Genomic DNA, 20,979 nt, shown 5'->3' on the forward strand with positions numbered 1-20,979 from the left:
CTTTTCCTCAGCTCTATGGCAGCAAGAACAAAGTCCAATTATGATAAGAAGCACAAACCTATTGAGTAAACCTTATTAGAATGACTAGTGTCTGATCACTAGAAATAATTACTAAATAACAAATACCCCTGTGGAATCAATGTTAATGCTAGTTTGCTTTGTACAAGGAGCAGATGTGGCATTTACATTTACTTATTTAGTTTCAAATCACTACTTACTTCATAGCTCTCAGGTTCTGTTACTCTGATACAATAAGAATCTGCAAATGCTGCTTAAAATTGCCAAACTTGTATTTCGTGTTAAAACTATGCTTCATAATATATTTTATTCCAAAGCAAGATCAATAGGAGCAGTTCTGTCTTCATGTTTAGGGAGGAAATTTTCCAATACAGTATTCCCTAAGAGGTCTCTATTCTACTTTTATGAAGCTATTGTATATTTATTTGTATATATCTTCTCTCTCTGTGTGTGTGTGTGTGTGTGTGTGTGCACACTCTGTACTAGGGTTTCTCACAATACTTTGGAATTATGCGATACTCCAATCATTCTGGTAATTTTTAAACCATAGCTTATAAATGGCTTAGCCAATACATATCCGGGGTTCATAGTAGGCTCCAATCCAAATCATCACATTGAGAGAGGAACTGCACAAAGCCTTACTACAGTGCTTTAAAATGTATTTATTGATCCTTGGAATTGAAATTCAGAATAACCATTGTAAAGATCTATAAAGAATAGTGCACAATTAAAATACAACCTATTTGAATGGTATGATTTCTGAATATTTATAAAAAATGTTTTCAAAATCATTAAATACTGAATACAGTATATGCAATTTAAGTCATTTAGACTATGCAAAAGGATAATAAGGTACAGGTCACAATGTCCTAGCATTTTATTTTAGGAGTTGATAGTACTATAGGTGGCTTAAGCCAGTGTTTCTCGCTGGCTGGGGAATTCTGGGAGTTGAAGTCCAAATATCTTCAAGTTGCCAAGGTTGGGAAACACTGGCTTAAGCCACTAATTTGCATCCTTTGGCAGCAAAAGAACAATGTCTTTTTTTAAACAATTTTTATGATAGCTATGATCTTCAGTTTCCATTGTAGTATCAAAATCCAGATTGATCACAGTTTGTTTAGATCTTGAGCCATTATTAAAGCATTGAAGAAAAAATGTGTCAGATAAAAGAGATTACATAAAATTGCATTTAAATTTATATACCTCTTCACAGTGCTTTACAGCCCTCTCTAAGGAAGGTTGGAAGGCTGAGTCAACCTTAACCCTACTGCCAATTAAACTGTTCAGGTCCTCAAAATAAAAGATTAAGAGAATGGCTGGGAAAGGCCAAACTTGGCTTTAGATTAAATCTTTTAGTATGTTTCTCTCCCTCACTTTGTGTGTGTGAGTGAGAGGGGGGGGAAGGGGGGGAGAGAGAAAGAAAGAAAAAGAGAGAGAGAAAGAAAGAAAGAAAGAAAGAAAAAACAAACAAACAAACAAACAGATGTATGAAAAGATACACGGGCGGAAATGGTCTAAAGGTTGAGGCATCACAAATTCTCCTTCAAGATACCATTGTGGATTTTACAAGTAAAGCAATCATGGGAGAGCGCAGAGTCCACCTCCGAGACTGCGCCGCCGAGAGCAGAAATCAAGTTGGACCCAACACTTTCCTCAAGCCAAAGCCGGATCCAAACCGGCAGGAGGCCGCGGTCTGAGCGGGGATCTCCCAGGTAAAAAGCCTCGGCGCGTTTAAAGACGAGGGGGAGCCGAGAGGCGACGAGAACCGATGGCGACGCCAAAGAAAGTGAAAGGGGGTGGAGGGGGGAGCAACGAGGAAGAGCCTCGGTGCGGCTGCCGGGCTACGGGAGGGGCCTAAGACGCCGCTTAGTTTTGGGTCGCTGGCTTCTAGTTTTTCCTTCCCTCCTCTCTCCCTCAGAAGCCCAGACTGGGAGCTGGCGGGAGGAAAAGAACTCGAGGCCCGCCGAGCTTCGAGGAGGCGGGCGGGCGGTTCTGGCTTCTCTACGTGGAGATTTCTCCTCCTAACAGGGCCGGAGGGGGAGGAAAAGCAAAAAAAGGGAAGCCCGAGTCGGGAGGAGGAGGAGGAAGAAGAGGAGGAGGCAGCGGCGGGTGCTGCAACCTGGCGACCAAACCGGTCGCGTGCCCGTCGGGAGGCGCTGCTGCCCTGCGGCGCAGAGGCGCAACCGTGTGGGGCAGGACCGCGGCCGCCCCGGGCTGAGCCGTGCTTCGAAGAGCGCCAGGCAATTGGCTCTTGCCGTCGCCGCCGTCGCCGCAACAGCAGCAGCTCAGTCCTCCTCCCGCGCCCGGATTGCTTCGGGAGTCCGGCTCGGCTTTTGGAACCCCGCCGCCTGCGGCAAGCCCGGCTTCTCTCGATTTGCTTTGGAGGTGGGTGTGCGGGAGACTAGGAGGAGGAAGAGGCCTTATTCCGAGCCTGGCCTGCGTTGGTGAGGACGGGAGGGTGGTGTGAGGGAGAACGGGGTTGGCGCCAAGGAGAAGCGGGGAGACTCGTTGGTGAAGGTTGCGCGGCGAAGGGTAGACGCGGCTTCAAGCCGTGGTGGCCGGGAGGGCTCTTTTGCACCCTTTGGTCACATCCAGCCCCGGCTTTCCCGAACAGGTGGAGGGGAGGTTGTCGTCTTTTCATCCACAGCCTTCGCCGAATGATAACCACCACCCCCCCTCTCACACACACAGGCACCCTTCATGCAACTCCCGACCAATAAAAGGCGGGAAATGGGGAAGGGGCCACGGCGGTCGGGAGAGCCTTCTCCTTCAATCGCCTCAGGATGTGTGGGGTCGTCTCATCGCTCGCCGCGCTTTTCAAAGTGGCCGGTTTTGGGAGGGGGGGGAATGAAGTGGACGAGTCCACGGCCGGGGGAAGTTGTTGCGATGGGTGATTTTATACAACAACAACAACAACAAAACAACAACCCCCCAAAAAAGTCGAAGAAATGTTCTGGAACGGTCCTTGTCCGGCTTAATACGCCGTGACGCCACGATTTGTATTCCCCTCTTTCCCTCCCCCACCTCCCCCACAAAAAAGCGAAAAAGTACTCCGGGCAGATTCTCTAGGTGTCCTTAAAACGGGAGGAAAGGACACGAGCCGGGTCGGCTTGCCTGAAAGAAGCCGAGCGTTTCAATGTCCTTTCCCCACTCGCAACCCTTCCCTCCAGTTTTTTGCCTTCTGGTAATTGAGCATCCTGTTATTAATGGGGAAAGAGCAACAGTTAGACTTCTGTTTAGGCTAGGCCGGGACTCTGCTATGCATGCCTGGAATTAAGTATGACTGTGTGTATGTATGGTTTTTAAGCTTATTCCTTATGTATTTTTTAGAATGTTGCTATTTTACTCTAGTTGTATTTCTTTTACTGTTTTTAGTAATTATTGTTAGTCCCATTGGAGTGGGCGGCATAATAATAATAATAATAATAATAATAATAATAATAATAATAATAGATTTGGCATGGTACTGTATTGTTATACCATAAGCCCCAGGTCCTCAGAGAAGGGCTAATTAATAAAATAAATAAATCTAATTTAATAAGTCTAATTAATTTAATAAGTCTAATTAATAAAATAAATAAATAATAACATCAACAACAATGTTATGTTTTCTTTGATATGTTGTGAGCCACCCCAGTCCTCGGAGAGGGGCGCCATACAAATCCAATTAATTAATTAATAAACAACAGACTTGGAAGGGACCTTGGAAGGCTTCTAGTCCAACCCCCTGCTTAGGCAGGAAACCCTACGCTACTTCAGACAGATGGTTATCCAACATCTGGTTAAAAACTTCCAGTGTTGGGGCATTCACAACTTCTGGGGGCAAGTTGTTCCACTGATCAACCATTCTGACTGTCAGGAAATTTCTCCTTAGTTCTAAGTTACTTCTCTCCTAGATAGGTAGGTAGGTAGGTAGGTAGGTAGGTAGATGATAGATAGATAGATAGATAGATAGATAGATAGATAGATAGATAGATAGATAGATAGATAGATAGATGCTGTTGGTTCTTTCTGGTTGCTCAAGCTTATAAGAAGGTCAAGAATCTTTTCTAAAACTTGTAAAGGAATTAATTTATTCCTTGTGCTTGTCCTTTGTTCCAGGAGTAGAATATGCTAACTTGGAAATCCCATTATTGTGTTTTAAAGACAGGACCAGGGTTTGGGGTTTAAATTTTTGTTGAGTGCGGGCAGCAACTGCTTATAATTGAAAGGCATCTGAATCTTAAAGGGCATAAATATATTTGCAAAATAAATGCTAGACCTTTTGCTGGATTTCATAAGACATAAAATATAACTGAATCTGTTATCAGAGGGGAGAATTAGAAGTTATTCTACTATGTAAAGGAATTTGGGATTGAAACATTCAGGTGATTTTTCTGGACTAAGGAGGGATATCCTTAGTTTTACAAGGTTGGGTTTAAAAATGAAATGATGAAATGCAAATATAAACATTATTTGATATTATGCAAATGTTCTGTTCTGAAGGGAAGCTTTTTGCTCAATATACGTATGAAGATTGTATTGCATTATCATAAGATTGTTTACCTAAAATAGCATTGCTTCCTGGAACCAATAACTAGTGCTGAATTTTAGCTAGTGCAGGTAAGTGTTTTATTTCATTATATGCAAACACACCTTTGTGTATTTGCTCTGCATACCTTTGTGCAATAACATTTCTCCATTAAGCAGAAACTTAGATGAAATAAATGGGAACAAAGATGGATACTATTCTCCTTCCTCCACTCCAACTTTTGTAAACGTTGGATTAGATACCTGCATGAACTATAGTCATCTCATATTAAAATATAAAACATTCAGACATGAGGGATTTAATTATTTTATCGAAGGTATAATATTAAGCCTCAGATTAGCCCATACAAATACATTTAACCTTCCCAGGAGTCCCACAATCCATAATTGTTAGTAATTCAGAGGCTTTTACTTCTTATGTTTTGGTCTTGGTACTCTAAAACGTAATGATATTAATAATATAAGTGAAATAAACTATAGTATACAAATACTAATAGATAACATATTAAGATACCATTCATTTAGACATTAAGCAGATCCATGATTAGTCAAAACAATTCATCTAATCTTGAAGCAAATGTGTGAACGTAGGAAGAGGCTAGACCCTTATAACATAAAATAGTAGCTTAAAGTTATAATAACTACTTAATAGGTATACAATAAGTTTTCTGCAATTTCTATCCAGTTTTTTTGAGTTGTGAAAAATAAATATCAAATGCCAAAACAAAAACACATTATTGTTCCTCAATGTTTATGTTGATGAGCTGTGCTGGAGGAGAAACACTATAGGTATTTAGGACTTCGGTTCTCACTGTCCTAATCGGTTGCAATAGATAATGAAAGCCTATTAGATATTTGATTCTTATATTAATTTGGACTAAGGATCTTTCTTAATGCTTGCATGGTTTGTTTACTTAACTGGAATGTAAGATTTTTGAATGCATCATAAGTCTGAATCCTTGCAGTCTGGGGTTTGTTTTTTCCCATTGGTGCTCAGGAGTGAGGTTTGTTTGACTTCCCTCTGTTTTTTGTGTTGCATAATTGGAAGAAAAAACTATGCCTGAGTTTCTTTGGGTACTGACTTAACAAAAACATTAAAGGTCAGTGCAGCTATCTTTTAATCTTTTCACAAAATCAGAATGATAAATAGAGCGCTGTAATAAATTATTAGTACCATGACTTATAAGAATGTGGGCAAAAAAATAGTTTTTCCAATGGAATGCTTTCATCTTTTTTCTTTCACCACTACTTGAGAATGCACTTATTTCTCTACCATTAACAGTTCATCCCTGGATATAGGAATTTATTTCATGCATTCCAGTATAATCCTTTACATGTTTACCCAGGAATAAGTTCCTTTAAGAGTGCATAGGATTAGAGCCGACAATTATTTTCATACAATCATTGAAGATGTTATGAAAATACAAGCATTGCCAAAAACAATTGGTACATTTCCTCTATTATACTCATTTTATATCTGCTAAAAATGCTTTGCATTATCTATTATGTGATGCTGCATGTGAAACTACTGGATAGAAAATACTTGTTTCAGTCAATAGCTGTGTAGAACCATTTACGTCTTATAAAACAAAGTAGGGAAAGTATGCAGAGCATGAATTCTAAAACCCTTTCCAAACTCTCTTCCAAAGGCCAGAAGAGGCACTGTATTTTATTCTGCATAATGAATAATGTGTTTAATTTTTCTGTATTTTGTTTTTCCATTGTGTTACATCTGTGTGTATATAGGGAAACATAGAGCAGATTACTATACTGTAGTACAGTAGTTCATTTTGGTTCTCAAGACTAATAAAGAGTACTTACAATGAGGAGTTATCAATATTTTGAGATGCTTTCCATCTGCCTCTCCCGTAGGGATGCGCTGTAGGAATTTTTCAGGAATTTTTCTCTGTAGTTTCCATCGAGAATTTGTTTATTTTGAAACCTACATTTTCTCTGGCAGTGTCTTTCTCTGTACTGTACTGTACTTTTTATTTTGTCCTACTCTATTTAGCTACAATACAAATAATAGACAGACAAATGGCTAGGTAAAGTCTTAGTCCCCTTTACCCAACTTTTCTGTTTTGATAGTTTGAAAGTTGCTGTACAAATTGTCCTCTTAACAGTTCATTTAGTGATCGTTCAATGTTACAGCACTGAAAAAAGTGACTTGCGACCGTTTTTCATACTTATGACCATTACAGAATCTCCATGATCATGTGATCAAAATTCAGACGCTGGCAACTAACTTATATTTATGACAGATGCCGTGTATTGGGATCATGTGATCACCTTTTGCAACCTTCTGATAAAGTCTATGGGGAAGTCAGATTCTCTTAACCCTGTTACTCATTTAATAGAATAGAATAGAATTTTTTATTGATTGCGACTATAAGGGTTATAAAATGGGGCAAAACTTACTAAACAAATGTCTTGCTTAGCAACATAAATTTTGGGCTTGATTGCATTTGTAAGTCAAGGACTAGCTGTATATCTTACAAGTTTTTTCATCAGTGGAGTTTGACAGCTAAATTTTCATGGTAGGAAATATCCATTAAAAACATCTTTGTTTGGTTCACCCATAGGAAGGACACTGTATTACTACAGTATAACGTAGTAGTAGTAGTTGTAGTGGTGGTGATGTTCTACTATCATGATGTTTGACAAAAAATAAATCAAAAGATTAAAACACTTATTTTATTTTAAAACATTGGAGAGTGTTCGGAATTTGTAACAAAAAATGTTTTTTCAAGAAACCTGAAAATGTGGTATTTTAGTAACCTGAGTTGCATAAACTTAAACATGACGACTAAGGAGTTGTAGGGAATATGGGTTAGACTGGGACAGATTCATAGTTGTCCAATTAAGTGTCAGGACTATGGTATCCTGATTTTTTTTTAAAAAAAAAAATCAGCCATGAAGTTTGAATTCTTAATTTTTCTATGTTATGTGACTTTCCTCTTCTTTTTCCTGGTTTCTTCTGAATCTCTGGCTATCAATTATGGTACTAGAGAGGCAGCATATTACACAATCATCAGCTCAAGGATTGTCTAACTTTGTTGATGGACACAAAATCTAGGTTTGCTTTCATCTGTTAAATTGTATATGTTTCAGAAAAATGATAGGTTTTAGATAATTTTTGCTAGATGTAACCTTACATTTTGTATATTTTTTTCCATTTTGTTCAATGTATGCTTTTATATCACACTGGCCAATAGTCAGACTCATGAAATAACGCTATGGACATTTTATCATCATGACTCCAAATATTATTATTGTTGTTGTTGTTGTTGTTATTATTATTATTATCATTATTATTAATTAGATTTGTATGCCGCCCCTCTCCGTAGACTCGGGGCGGCTCACAGCAATAATAAAAACAATGTACAATAACAATCTAATATTTAAAAATATCTTAAAAACCCATTATTTAAAAAAGACATACACACAAACATACCATGCATAAACTATATAGGCCAGGGAGAGATGGTGGCAAAGGTGGGTTTTAAGGAGTTTACGAAAGGCAAGGAGGGTGGGAGTGATCCTAATCTCCGGGGAAACTGTTTCCAGAGGGTCGGGGCCACCACAGAGAAGGCTCTTTCCCTGGGTCCCGCCAGACGACATTGTTTAGTCGACGGGACCCGGAGAAGGCCAACTCTGTGGGACCTAACCGGTCGCTGGGATTCGTGCGGCAGAAGGCAGTCTCAGAGATATTCTGGTCCAATGCCATGAAGGGCTTTATAGGTCATAACCAACACTTTGAATTGTGACTGGAAACTGATTGGCAACCAATGCAGACTGCGGAGTGTTGGTGTAACATGGGCATACCTAGGGAAGCCCATGATTGCTCTTGCAGCTGCATTCTGCACGATCTGAAATTTCTGAACACTCTTCAAAGGTAGCCCCATGTAGTCGAACCTCGAGGTGATGAGGGAATGAGTGACTGAGCAGTGACTCCCAGTCCAGGTAGGGCCGCAACTGGTACACCAGGTGAACCTGGGCAAATGCCCCCCTCACCACAGCTGAAAGGTGTTTCTCTAATGTGAGCTGTGGATCGAGGAGGACGCCCAAGTTGCAAACCCTCTCTGAGGGGGGTGTCAATAATTCCCCCCCAGGGTAATGGACGGACAGATGGAATTGTCCTTGGGAGGCAAAACCCACAGCCACTCCGTCTTATCAGGGTTGAGTTTAAGTCTGTTGATACCCAATAGATATTTCTAGAGGTTTTAAAGAAAAATATATACGCTAGCCTTGCTAAATCATATGATGTCACACTTTATGTCTGCATTATTTAGTGATAGTAATTTCAGTCCCAATTGCCAATAACAATGGCTACCAGTGTGGTTGATAGTTACTAATATATAACTTTTGCATAAAAGAGTCACACTTCACACAGGAATGTTTTTTCTCTATCTCTGTTCTAAGTTTTACTTAATTTTGTTCCCAATACGATAACATTGTTTTCCAAAGTGTGGAATTATGATCTCAACCTTAGTTTTTGGGCCCTAAGTTCTCCATTGTTAGCATTTGCTCTAGATCAGTAGTTCCCAACCATTTTTTGGCCATGCCCCACCCAAGCATCTCTAATATCCCAATGCCCCCTCCCATGGCATATAACTCTTACTATTCAAAAAGTGAACTCTACACATGCAGAGGAATCATAAAAGGCCATTAACTTGGTTTAAACAAGGCTCCAATTGCCCCCATTAAAAATCAAATTGCCCCCCTGGGCCCCACATTGGGAGCCAGAGCTCTACATATACCTGACTTATATATGTATAGCTCTAGATATGTCTGACTGTGTGTGTATTTGTGTGTGTGTGTGTGTGTTTTCCGTTGAATCACCATGGTATACCCAAATAAGGGAAGGAGCATACTGCTTTCTTTTTGCCACCCGGCCCCTCCAGGGGCTGTTAATTAATTTTTACAGCTGACAAATTAATTAATAATTATTAATTTTATAGCAGACAGTTAATTTTTATAGCTGACAAACTATATTCTATATTTGTAACATATCCATTCATACATACATAGCTCTGCCTTAAGTAATGTAGAAGTCTAGTCTAGTCAAACTTAGGATTCTAAGTTAAACATACATACATACATACATACATACATACATACATACATACATACATACATATCAAGACAAATTCCTTGTGTGTCCAATCACACTTGGCCAATAAAATTCTATTCTATTCTATTCTATTCTATACATAGCTTGACCTCTGTTCAATATAAGACTTATAATTTATTTTTTCAAGAGTAACATAAATTCAGGTAGAACGGAGAGAACGTTGTCTCCTTAAGTCATTGCTTTCCAAACCTGGGTAAAGTACTCAAAACTGGGTAAAAGTGGTTTTTCTTTAATTAATAACACACAAAATCATTACTCAATCACAATGGGAACATTTACATTGACTTCAGTGTTTTACCTAGATTGGGTAAGAAGGACTTTCAGATAAACTGTTTGATAAGGGAAAAATTTGGGAAGCTCTGCCTTAAGTAATGTAGAAGTCTAGTCAAACTTAGAATTCTAAGTTAAACATGATTATGAAAGCAAAAAATTAAGAAGAAATGGAAAATGGTAACTTGTTGGTTAATTCTAACCCAGCTACAGTATGAAGGTTTTCTTTCTTTTTTAATACATAAAGGAATGTAGTCTGGCCACCCTCCAGAATTAGAATTATATTTTTCCAAAGAAGAGAGGAAACGATAAGTGTATCACTGAGAAAAATGTGAAAGTATACATGATTTGATGAGTTTAAGGAAATGATGTCTAATTTTGGCTTTAAACCCAGGATGAGCAACCTGTAGTCATAGGCCCTGAGTACTTGCAGTATGTACCAGAAACATTTAGCAGCAAAAATGACAGAGCATGATTTTTCTCGGTGCTTTCTAAAATTAGGGACAAACATGTACAGCAAGATTTAATGCACTTGTTTTTCTTCTGATTCTCCACATTCTCCACTACTAACCACCCTCCCAAAAATTTCAGCTTGTCCCTGCTGTAGCCTCATTTTTTCATTAGCTACCAGCTTTGCGACCTTGGGAGGCAGAAATATTTAAAAATGAAAGTGAAAAACTGGAAGCTTTAAACTAAGCCTCTGTTATAAAGCAAAAGACCGTCTAACTTCAAGTCTTTGTTAAATCATGGTTCTACATAATTAGCAAAATTAGAAGAATTATTGAAAGGGAAATGACAGCTTTGAAAAAAAATGATCAGTTTTGCTTGCCACCTAATTGGTAGCCAAGATATTGTAAATATTTGCACATCCCTGATCCACAGGTGGCAGTTTGACTGCAGGTTTATTATTGCTGCTTATTAATCACATTTCATTCAAAAAAGCCATAATAAATGTCATTTTCATATTTTAAAAATCGTGAGAAAAATCAATAAACACAGAAAAAAATAAATCATAAATATATCAGTAAAACCTAACTTCCCATATTGACTTCCCATACTTCCCATTTTGTGTTAAAATATGGTCCTGCATTGTGGCTTGACTGATTTTGGTACCTGTACTCCAAGCTAATTACAGCAACAAGTTACAAACTCTTATCTAAACTTTGCTAATAGTACTATTAATATTTTCCAGCTGTAGTAAAGAATCTATATATTTGTACAATATTACTTTTTATTAGTTTATAATATAGCATAGAAAGAAAATACAGGAGTAAATTGTAGGGGAGTTAGGGAAGGAAGAAGGGTAAAGAAAAGTGGGGAAAAGCAATGGGGAGGGAGGAAGGCATTGACTTCTGACTTCCTTTGGTGCAGTAGAGTCCCCGAGTCTTCGGAGAGGGGCGGCATACAAATCCAAATAATATCATACCCCAACTTTTTACTTTTACATAATAGTATAAACTAGTCATTTCTATAGCTATAAATCTTATCTAATCAGTAAAACCCAAAATCAAAGTTTCATTTTTTTCCACCTCAAGGACAAAGTCCAGAAATGGTTTCCAAATAGAAATAGAAGTACAGTATTTGTATTTTTTTCTTTGATCAAAATATTTATCAATTTATCCACCTCTGCTAATTCTATCCGTTTTTGCAGCCATTCATCCATTGTGGGGATTGAGCTGACCTTCCATTCTGTGTATAATGTACTCTTGCTGCTGTCAAAATATATAACAAAATTCTGAATTTTTTCCCAAGTCTTCTTCCATTAAACCCAAAGAAACATTTCTAGTTTTCTTTCTACATTCACTTTAAGAATTTTCTGTACTAAAATATGAATCCTACCCCTACTCATTTGAAATACCTTTATACATTCTTGACAACATATCTGGAGTTAAATATCAATGATACATCATCTTACAGACATTTTCTTTTATAATTTAATGTAAATTTTAAACTTTTATTCCATGTATTCTCCCAGTTTCAAGCATTGCACCATATTTCTATTGATCAGTTGTACCAGACGTCCATTCTAGTAAGGCACTACAGTCATTGAGTTATAATCGATTGCTTAGCAAAATCTGCCCCATAGTGAACAATGGGTTCACTTAATGACCACTGCAAAAAGGTTGTAAAATTAGGCATAGTCACATGGCGACCCACTTTACAACTACCAATTGTAAATTGGTGGCTCAAGTACTGTCATAAGTTAAAGACTACCTATATGTTCTTAGTCCTGATGATATTTATTATTCTACCTGGATATTATCTTATGCAGGAAAATCATCATGTATGAAAAAGCCTTGTGGCATGCTGAAACTTTTTTCTTATGTTAAGCCTACTTTTAAAAAGCAAACAAAATATGAATGAGTTCTCTTTCGACAAAACAGTTGTCAGGGTTCCAAACAGCATCTGAAATTAAATCAAGAGTCTGAGGCATAACACTCCTCAAAGTCCCAATTTATTAACAGAGCCATGTTGGCACATCTGTGAGAAACAGGAATCTAAAGCTACAAGGGTTTCTACACCCAGTTCATTCCTTTGTTCCCACTCCCACAAGTTCATCACATTGACCAGTCGTCTTTTGCCAATGTGTCCATTACTCCCATTAGCTTCTGGGCAGGTACTGAACAAAGGATGACCTTGAGAATCTAGCAGGAATTTGTTATGGCTACATCTCTACATCCCTCATGCAACAGAGCCTCCCAAGTTCCCACAGTAAGAATACATTCTAAAGCAGTGTTTCCCAACCTTGGCAACTTGAAGGTATCTGGACTTCAACTCCCAGAATTCCCCAGCCAGCATTCGCTGGCTGGGGAATTCTGGAAGTTGAAGTCCAAATGTCTTCAAGTTGCCAAGGTTGGGAAACACTGTTCCAAAGCATAAAGTATGGCAGGCCAAAGTCTCCAAGTCAACGATGGTTTCGGCCTGGCAAAAGTCCTGAGAGAAGGACATAGGGAAACTAATTGTTCTACTTAATTATTTTATTTAAAAAATAATAACTAGGAACTAACTCATTATGATACCTCAACTGCTATAATTCCTTCTATGAAAAGAAACATGTAACATGTAATATATTTTTAATAAGTGCAGTTCTGAATTAAACCTGAGCCTGATTATTGTATGAATCTGCTTCCTGCTAACTCGATCTCATTAGTTGCCAGCTGTTGGATAATCTTCGAACGTACCTGGATTTACTGTCCAAGGCAAAAGGCAGTATAGGTAGTGCTTGACTAACAACAATTCATTTAGTGACCGTTCAAAGTTACATGATCACATTATAAAAATTCAGATGCTTGGCAACAGGTTCACATCTTTTACTACGGTTGCAATGTCCTAGGGTCATGTGATCCTCTTTTGTGACTTTTTGACAAGCAAAATCAATGGACAAGCCACATTTATTTAACAACCATGGTGCTAACTTAACAAATGCCATGATTCACTTATCTGTGGCAAGAAAAGTCATAAAATGGGGCAAACTCACTTAACAAATGTTGCAATTAATCACATACATTTTGGGCTCAATAGCGGTCGTTGAGCGATGGTTCTCCACTCTGGCCATTAGTACGTATGAGTGATGACTTTCTGCTGGTTTTATTGGGTTAAATTTTTTCTTGTTCTTAGTTATGAATCTGAGTTACATATTGGGATATTTAATTTTTTTATCGTGTTTTTTTACTGTTGTCAGCTGCCGTGAGTCCACAAGGAGAAAGGCGGCCTATAAATTCAAAAACAAACAAACAAACAAATAAATAAATAAAGGACTACTGTATGCATCACTGTTTGAGGAAACTCAAACATGAATGAAACTGTTCATTTCTACTTAAGTAGTTTCCTGGATAGTAGCTCCTGGAAAGTTACTATCGCATTAATGTTACATTTTCCTCAAGATTGTAAGGAATGTTGTCTCTTGAAGCATCTAGCTGTAATGGGTGCAGTTTGTCATTGTAAGTTATAAATTTGCATTCATATCAGTTTCAGATAGGCCTGTATTTTTGGATATATGGAAATACTGTATATATTTAGATTTTGAATAGAATAGAATAGAATTCTTTATTGGCCAAGTGTGATTGGACACACAAGGAATTTGCTTTGGTGAACATGCTCTCAGTGTACATAAAAGACACATTTGAACTGAACTTAATAAATATTGTATTTGCTCTGGTAGCCTATTGGGATTTTTGTTAATGTTTCCCTTAATGATAGAGCCTTACTATTGTTGTGAATACTTAAAAGCTCTCTGCCTATAAAATAGACCTTAAATGGAAATTTATAGAAAACCTTATGTAACAATGGATTTATTTCATATTTTTTCAAGATGATTTCCAATGCTGTATGTATGTTATTTCATATTTATGAGACTTGCAACATATGAATGCATGCAAAATTCAAGTTATTTCAAAATACAATTTCAGATTTTTAAATTGGATGTAAGATGAGTGCATGGGGCTGTCTCTAAGAATTGTACTAACTCTAAGAAAAGGTCTGTGTTTTGAAACAAGTCCTACTGCTATACGTATTATTGTGTAATTTGTGTAATTCCACCTCTACACTAGTCTGATTTCTTAAGAGAAGTGGAAATATTCCACTATCGTGTTTAACAAGCTTGAACTCAGACCTTTTCCAATTACAGTTTCCTCAAACATTGGATATATGTGGGAATGGAACAGTGTGTGCTTTCTGTGTTACTATTTTATAATTTGTTTCCGGCAAAGCTGTAACTAGCATTCTAGATCCTGTTGAAGATACTAGCACAGTGAAATATATAAATTTATTTGGTTCGTGATTTTATAAGATGCAATTGCAGCTCATAAATATGCACTAATTACTTTGATTTTTTAAAATCTGCAATAACAGTTGAATGGCACTAACAGTTTAATAGTAACAACATGGAATGAATATAGCTTTGTATTTTCTGTAATTATTATTATTTTCCTCCCTAACCTTTGAATACTCACAGTTTTTAAATAGGCACTAAATATGCACTAAAAAGAGCAGGTCTGGTTTTGAAGTAAAAAATGGGCAATGCATTTGTTTCAATACATTGTTGACCAGATTATTATTGATATTAGTTACAATAAAAATATAGCTATCAACAATTATTCCAAAGAAGGTTAAACAAAAGATGTGTCAGTAAAAACTTAAATGTGGGTATCTGCTGTGGTTAGCTCTGGCCCAGCTCCTGCCCCAAGGAATATGCAGGTGGATGTGGGGGAAACATCCACATGCCGCAGGCCTGTTTTGCTCCCGATGGAATCTGCTGATGAAGCCTCCTCTGACCAAGGCAGTATGAGTGACAGGGAAGAGGGGAATTTGGCAGAAAGCCCAGGAGGAGATCAATCATCTGTATCACCTTTGGATTCTGAACAAGAATTAATGACACATCCACGCATGTGTAGAGTGATGCATAGGAGACAACAACTGAAGGATTATTACAAGAGAAAATGAGGCCACCTTTGGTTGGGTGGGGTTCCAGTAATTAGGGCTGCTGCTATAAATAGCAGTGTGTGGGTTTGGCCATTGTGAAAGAGTATCTGATCGCAGTTCGTCAGGAATCCTGGGTTGCTGGTTTCTGGACTTTGCTTGTTGATTTTTTACGCCTTTGAAAACAAAGCAGATCAACGTGTATGTGTGTGTCTCACTTCGTTGTTTTGGGATGAGTGCTCTTTGCAATACAAAAAGAGTGCTTAGTTTATTTTGACTTTTGGGATAAAGAACATTGTTTTGAATTTTCAAACGTGTGTGTGTGTGTCTGAAATTTGTACCCTTGAATTTTCGGGAGGCTCCTACCAGACAGCCCAGCAGAACAGTATCCAAAGCAAAATGTTAGTATTCCTGCCTTTCCTTTGTTTTGAATTAACAAAGTCTCGTATAATTGTTTAACATTTTCAGATCTTTATTATTACATTTTAATAATATATGTACCAATTATCTGTACAAGGTATTTCTCTACACCAATTGCAACTTTTTTATGATTTAATTTTAACTTTAAAATTTAAATAATTTAACTTTGCTTATAATTTAATCTCTTACATCAGGGGTGTCAAAGTCGCATTGTCACGGCGGCATCATGTGACATATCGGAACTTCCCCCCCTTTGCTAAACTAGGTGTGGGCATGGGCGTGGACAGCACATGATGAATGTGGTGGGGTGTGTGCGATTTTGACAGCCCTGTCTTACAGAATCATAGTCAATGTGGTCTAATGCGAAATGCATAATGTATAACAGTAGAGTTTAACCTTTCAAGTGAAGTGAAACCCTCTATCTCAGAAGTCCTCTGTACCTCCTGCCTTAGAAATTCTTGATGCTTACAGAAAGCTTCCCATCACAGTCCCGGCATGTGAGAGAACTTCTGTGCTGTTCTTGCAAATTAAAAGGAAAAGAAGAACTAAATTCCTCAGCATCATCTTTCTTTGAGATGTGAAACTAGGAGAATCAACTTGTTTTTCCTCCCTTCCTTTGAAAGAGAGGCCCAATTTGTGTGAGAAAGAAAGTCAAACAATTTTTATAAAAATGAAAATACAATTTTAGCTTTAGTCACAAATAAAACATTCCCTATCAAAGAATATAAAAATAAGGAAATGCAACTTCAATAAATTCTCAAGTACTTCCATAGAAATACAGTGATACCTTGTCTTACAAACTTAATTGGTTCTGGGACGAGGTTCTTAAGGTGAAAAGTTTGTAAGATGAAACAATGTTTTCCATAGGAATCAATGGAAAAGCGATTAATGCGTGCAAGCCCAAAATTCACCCCTTTTGCCAGCTGAAGCACCTGTTTTTGCACTGCTGGGATTCCCCTGCTGGGATTCCCCTGCAGCATCACAAAAATACGGAAGTCCAGAGGTGGTGTTTTCCATAGAGGGGAACCTCAGGGGAATCCCAGCAGCACAAAAACGGGCGCTTCGCTGGCAACGGAAGTCCGGAGGCGGGGCATCCCAGTGGTGGCAGTGGGTTTGTAAGGTGAAAATAGTTTGTAAGAAGAGGCAAAAAAATCTTAAACCCCGGGTTTGTATCTCGAAAAGTTTGTATGATGAGGCGTTTGTAAGATGAGGTATCACTGTATATACAGTATATATACTATATAATGGGAAGGAAAATGTATGTCTCTGAATAGAGATCTCAATATATTTGTTTCCTACTGATGTAAGATATTGTTGTAAAATAATTGTCAGTTATATAAAACTCAGTTGTAGAGTTTATACAGTGAACCTAAATACTAGAGACAATAAAGCTTAAGCAGCAGTTCAAACAAAAATGTAAAAGTTAATATTGGCTGGTGTTATTTACAGTTCCTATTGCTCAGAGCAAATGAATTCCTAAAACAGGTATTTTGGCTTCTCTGGAATTTTCCAGAATCTTCTGGATAATAGCCTTTAATCCAGAATTTAGGATAATGTTCTTTTTGTCCTATTCTTAATCTCAGTAAAGTACTAGGTAATTTACCTACTATTCAGTGTCTCTTATTCAATTCCAAAAAGACAACAATTTTAAGAGGGACATCTTGAGAGATTTGCTATTTATATATGACAGAGGCAGCATTTTTCTTTGGGAATGTGATAAACAGATGCTGGTGAATATGAGGTGGAAGCGTTACAGCCATGAACAGAATTTACAAAATATAAAATAAAACTAAAATATATGAGAAAATAATATTAATTAGATTTAGTTTTCAGCATAATATAATTAAACACATTTAAACCAGGCTTTTCACCTAGTGCCTCACCCAAGGACTAGTTGTGCCCCCTGGCATGAAAATGTTTGTGGTCCAATGTGTGACATAAACTCAACACTACATTATTTAGTTCAGTTTTGTTTATTACTAACCTATTTCATGAATTCTCTTAATATTTGAAATTACAGTGGTACCTCCACTTACAAACTTAATTCGTTCCGTGACCAGGTTCTTAAGTAGAAAAGTTTGTAAGAAGAAGCAATTTTTCCTATAGGAATCAATGTTAAAAGCAAATAATGTGTGAGATTGGGAAAACCACAGGGAGGGTGGAGGCCCTGTTTCCTCCCAGGAGATTCCTAGAGAGGTCCCACAGAGGCTTCTCCCCACCTTTTCCGGCCCTGTTTCCTCCCAGAAGATTCCTGGAGGCTCCACAGAGGTTGCTCCCTGCCTTTTCTGGCCCTGTTTCCTCCCAGGAGATTCCTAGAGAGGCCCCACAGAGGCTTCTCCCCACCTTTTCCGGCCCTGTTTCCTCCCAGGAGATTCCTGGAGGCTCCACAGAGGTTGCTCCCTGCCTTTTCTGGCCCTGTTTCCTCCCAGGAGATTCCTAAAGAGGTCCCACAGAGGTTTCTCCCTGCCTTTTCAGGTTACAGTTTCGTAGGCTCAGGTTTTAAGTGGAAAATGGTTCTTGAGAAGAGGCAAAAAAATCTTGAACACCCGGTTCTTATCTAGAAATGTTCGTAAGTAGAGGTGTTTGTAGGTAGAGGTGCCACTGTATGACAAAAAGGTTAATCTTGGGCAAAATTTTAATTCTAGGAGCATTTCAAATAGTTATGGAAACGATTGTGTCATTTTTTTATAAGCTGCATGCTTGTTTGCATATTCCTATCCTTATTGAAAATTTGAAAGGATTAAATTTATAATTGCTTTGTTTCTTATCTGTAGTTAATTCAATATACTGTATATAATTCAGCTGTAAAGCAGTATATCTTTCATGAAGCAAACTTGTATTTTCTTATTGTAGTTTCTTTTGCATGCGAAGGGATAATAACTGGAACACCTACTTCCTTTTTTGTCTAACTGAATCTGTTTACCTGTGATGAGGCAGGTCCAGGATAAAAGCTTCTTAGTCTCACCTTTTTTCAAAGAGAAACTAGATGATCCCTCGGTGCATTACCAGTCTATTATAATTAGCAGAACTAATCTTTAAGCCAAAGAAGTGAATCTTTTGAAAAACCATTGTTTTTTCTTTACATATACCTCCAATAATTCTCTTACTACTTATGAAATTTAAAAAAAATATGTTATTTAAAATATTTTCCCACAGAAGTGCATGTAAGTAGCAACATAAACATAGGTAATAAAATACTGTAATACAATGCTGAAAAATGTAAAAGAGAAATGATTATTAAGTTCTTTGCAAGACAGCTACTTGCAATTTATATCAGGAAAAATAGCATTCTAATTTAATAATAAAATTAAAAAAACACATAGTCAAGATAGATACTGTATGTCGTGAAATGTAGAAAAGCATATGCTTTAAATGTTTGCTTGGATTTTACAATGGTAATGTGTGAAATATAATTTCATAAATATATCATCTATTTAGCAATTCTCAAAAGTGTTAATTGTTAACGTATCTTAACATCTGCTGTTGAAACTATATTCTTAAAATCCAAATATTTACAAATGTTTGCTCAGTCTAGGGAAAACTTTTTATTTATTCTTACCTATGTACCGGTATAATTGTGAAAACTGTCAACCATTTTTTATTATGGGTTTTTTAAAAAAATATTTTGTTATCTTGCCAGATAATTGATTCTTAAAGAAAGAAACCACTGTTTATTACTTGATAAAAGTTTTTTAAAAGAGTTCCAGATGTTTACTTAATATTATATTAACATATGATATTATTATATTAGTATATGCTGACTGACTTTTTATTTGAGACTCACGTTGCAAATTTTAATTTTACACATTCTTTATTATAAATAATAAACATTAGAAAAATGTTCCTCAACACTGTATCATACTGAACTACATCTGATTAAATGGGGAGAAATTTCCATCATCAGACTTCTTATCATGATCCTATTGTTGAATTACAGTAATTTAATTCTGTTTTGCCAGGAGCACAAAAGTAGTTAAAACCTTCATGGAGCACTATACTTTACAGTGTGGACCTATGCTTTATTCAAGGAGCTCCTTCTGTAAGAAGTACAGTACATGCATTGTCTCCTATTTACTCATTTAAATTTATTTTTAAAAGATGTTACATTTAGAGTGGGAGGGGAGAAATTTTAAAATATTCACAGAGGTATTGTAGGAAATCCCATTTGCTTCTTGGTTTGCTATCATGTTGTAATTGCATGCTGGTTACCTGATGCCTGAATTACAATCATGTGATTGTGGAGACATTGCAATGGCGCTGTTACAACTTTGAACAGTTGTTGAACCAGCGAGTCTTTAACAAAGTCTACCAATATAAGAGCAACTGTTAAGTTAGCAGGCCCAAATATTTGAGCACCAGGGACTGATTCCGTGAAGAGAGTTTTTCCACAGACCAGAGGGGACGTGGTTCCATGTGCTGTCTACATCCTGTAGATGGAGTTTCGCGTGGCCTGATTTCTGGTATGCCACCGACCAGTGCCAGTTCACGCACCAGAGATTGGGGTCTCCTGCTGTAAGTGTTAGCTAATATTGAAATGGTTTCAGAGACCATCTGATGGAGAAACCCTTGTAATGTTTATATTGGACATAGATAGCTATGTGTTTCTGCCAAGGAACCTACATAATATTTTTAAAGAATGTCAGCTTGTGCCCAGAACATAATGGATTCCTTATTCACGGAGTTTAGTTATTCAGATGTTTTAATTGCATTACTGTATTTCTGTTAGTTGCTTTCTCCCCCCCCCCCCCCTTTTCTTCAATTGTGTTCCACTCTTGGCTAGTACCTGGATAAGTCTCTGCAATTTTCTTAATAAGATTTTTCAGAAATGATTAGCCTTTGCCGCCTTCCTAGGACTGAAATAAAGCCCAAGGTCACCCATCTGGCTTTGTGCCTAAAGTTTGACTGGAACACACAGTCTCCTGTTTTGTAGCCTGATTCCTTAACTACTACACCAACTGAGAGCCATTCAGTTATGTGTGTTCTGCCCTGATCGTACTGCATACAAGTTCTATCACATAGGCTAATGTTCCTAAACCTTAGATTTATATTACATGTCTTTGAAGATATTGGATCTGAGCACTTTTGATGACCATGGACTCTCCTAATTCTATGAGTTTCTCTATTATAAAGCCCTACATGGCATCAGACCAGAATATCTCCAAGACTGCCTCCTGCCGCACGAATCCCAG

At 37.5% G+C, this 20,979-nt stretch overlaps 1 protein-coding gene across 3 annotated transcripts in view; it reads left to right on the forward strand.

The window, feature by feature from the left end:
* Positions 1-1,568: 1,568 nt before the first annotated feature.
* PIP5K1B (phosphatidylinositol-4-phosphate 5-kinase type 1 beta) overlaps positions 1,569-20,979 on the forward strand; it is a 106,665-nt gene continuing 87,254 nt past the window's right edge. The window contains exon 1 of one of the 3 annotated variants that reach the window (XM_070742635.1): positions 1,569-1,730. The gene's annotated coding sequence lies outside the window, so the exon portion shown is untranslated. The other 2 variants (XM_070742634.1, XM_070742637.1) reach the window with 2 other exon arrangements.

Source organism: Erythrolamprus reginae, chromosome 2 (assembly GCF_031021105.1).
Source record: "Erythrolamprus reginae isolate rEryReg1 chromosome 2, rEryReg1.hap1, whole genome shotgun sequence".
Taxonomy (NCBI): Eukaryota; Metazoa; Chordata; class Lepidosauria; order Squamata; family Dipsadidae; genus Erythrolamprus; species Erythrolamprus reginae.